Source organism: Phalaenopsis equestris, unplaced genomic scaffold (assembly GCF_001263595.1).
Source record: "Phalaenopsis equestris unplaced genomic scaffold, ASM126359v1 Scaffold000032, whole genome shotgun sequence".
Taxonomy (NCBI): domain Eukaryota; kingdom Viridiplantae; phylum Streptophyta; class Magnoliopsida; order Asparagales; family Orchidaceae; genus Phalaenopsis; species Phalaenopsis equestris.
Window position 1 is genome coordinate 22,599 of NW_018164474.1, and position 3,040 is coordinate 25,638.

Consider the following 3,040-nt stretch of genomic DNA (forward strand, 5'->3'; position numbering starts at 1 on the left):
GAACACACTTTTTGAGCTCGAAATATAAACGAGCCGAACACGAGTTTAGCATGGCTCGCTCGTGTTCGGCTCGTTTACACCCCTAATTACCTTAGATTTTTTGGTAGACTAAAATATAGAGTTTATTTTATAGTAGTCATCAAGACTAAAACAAAAGTTATTATTAATGTTCAAAGTATTATTAAACCTGGTCATCAGAAGTAGGACATGTTAGATTTTTGTATTCCACTTGATTGAATTGTGCAAGCCATAACCTTAGAAGATGTTAGTGGGGCATTCGAAGAAATTAATACTACAAAAAAAAAGTTTTCGTAGCATTGTATATAGGCATCTACAGTGGTAAGAACTGCAGCTATGTTCATTGCATCGTATTTTAAATTGCTGCAACTGCTAGTGTTGCAAGTCTTTTAGCAACAATTTTAAATATTTTTATGCATTTTCAATTTTTTTGAGCAGCATTTAAAAAAGTGTTTTAATATAAGCTCTGTGAATAATGTGGATGAGCCTAATGATGATTGATACACCTAATATATATAGTGTTTTTTTATAGATTTTTATACTTATTTTTGAGATATTGCGCTTCAATAGATAGTATTTGTGTTTTTTTTTCTTCGTGTACTACTAAAAGGTGAAAAATGACAAATTGAGTGAAAAAGGATCAAATATGGAGCAAAAAATGCAAAAATGGTGTAAAAGTACTTTGGCGCCTAAGTGCCAGATCCGGCTCTTAAGCGTCGGTAAAACAGAGAAGGTCATGCTTAAGCGCCATAGGCCCCGCGCTTAAGCGCCAGTGACAGTTACTTGACGGGTTAATTTATTTTGAAGAATTTCAAATGGACATTTGAGGCACCTATTGGCTAAAGAGGGTAGTTATGACCACTAGAAAAAAAAATATGGTTAAAAGTCTTGTGAAAGGAGGCATTCCTTGGAGAATATATTGAATTTGAACACATTTCAAAGAGATACCAAGGCACTCTTGGAAAATTATAAAAAAAGTAAGTTGAGACTTTTAGAGGTGTTCTTGAAATAATTCTTAGAGAAGCTTTTGGAGAGGCAGTTTGCGCATCTTTGGGGGAAGTTTCAGGCACCAAAAATCTACCTTTATTTTTTCCTTTTGTTTTTAGTTTTATTTTGAGAGTTAAGAGTGTTGTAAGAAGAGAAGAGATTCAAAGGAACTTCAAGAGTTTTGTGGAGGATTTGAGATAAGTTTTTATCTTTTTGTTACTACATTTGATTTTAATTGAGACTTCTTGTTGTTTTGACAATGATTTCTGCTTTTAAACTGAAGTGTGGTTCTGTTTTCTCCATGAAGTCTGAGTAGTTTGGTTTGTTTTCTCAATGGATTCTTTGTATTTTTCTTTATCTTTCTTCTTAAAATGATAAGTAATTAAGTTATTTGATGAGGTTGTGGAGGGTATTGATCTTTAATGTTGGAAGAAGATGTGATGATTTAACTCTATGTACTTCATTTACTTCTTATTTGGCTCATCGAGATGTTAAAATTTGTTGTGAGAACATGTAAGAACCGGGATGGTATTGTCTCAGTCAACAATTGGAAAGAATCACATGGTATGGATGAGAATGTAATTCATACGATTGAGTGCAAATAAATAGAGAAATAATCTATGAAGGGTGTATAGTTAGAGGACTTTAATGTGGTAGTTTAAATCCCAAAACTTGGTTTATTGTTTTAGGTTTTGATATGCAATGTTAGCCCCCAGGTGGAGGGAATCGAGGGAACTCTAGAGTGAGAGCTGGTATCTTCTCCGCCTAGCCGATATTCAGAACTATTCAAACTTTAAATTAGCCAATGTTATTTATAACATCTCTAGTAAGAGTAAAGAATAATATTGCTCCTATTTGACATAACATAATTTTGCATACTTTCACAACAGAATTCATATACTTGTTACTGATTCATGATAAGGAAAAAGATATTTCATATTTAATGCTTCTTATCTTACAAAAACTCAAGTTATCTTTAGAAGTTGTTATTGTTTTGTCAAAATATCAAAAATACCAAAAAGAATTGAAATTTAATTACTATGATAATATCTTTAGTTTAAGTAATTGACTTTTTGAAATAGAAGTTTGTTACTTAATAGTGCATATTGTGAACAATCTCTGTGGGTTCGATATTTGGGGCTTAATCAAAAAGTCCTATATTACTTGACAACGATACGTATACTTGCGTAATATCCCAATATAAATATAAATTAAAAAATAGAATTCTTATTTTCTTCAGGATCAGGTTTTTGGTGTTGTTGCAAAGTAGGAAAGACAAGTGGAGACTATAATTGCATACATTGTTATACTGTTGCATACGAACAGTCAAGATCAAGTTTTTGGCGCCGTTGTCGGGGATTAAAATTAAGAAAAATTAAAAATTAGGATTGAAATTTAGATTTCAATTAAGATTTCAATTGAAATTGGGATTGAAATTAAATTATAATTTAATTTTAAACAAAATTTCTATTTTTAGAAAGCCTTATTTAAACTTTAAGAATTTTTATAAGAATATTTTAGTGTTGTGTTTTTATATCAAGTATCTTATTTTTATGTTATGTTAGTGTATGCGTAGTTCAGATTCCAAATGACTAGTGCTTTACGATCCTGAATTAGAAAGAACTGTTAATAAAATAAAAAAAAACAAAAAAATTAAAAATTTTGAAAAATCTAAAAAAATTACAGGAATAACAAATCAAAATAATCAAAATATTGAAATTCATCAATACTTTAGACCATTAAGAGATTATGCTAACCCTACGGTGGATGAACTTCATTTTAGCATTCAAAAACCTAATGTAGTGGCTAATTCATTTGAGCTTAAACCTGTTATTATCCAAATAATATCAAATAATTAGTTTGGGGGATCACCAATTGAATATCCAAATTTACATCTTGCCAATTTTTTAGAATTGTGCGCAAAATTTAAATACAATGGTGTATCAAATGATGCCATAAGACTTAAGTTATTTCCTTTCTCTCTGAGGGATAAATCTAAGATATGGTTGCATTCATTAGCACCTGGATCTATCAA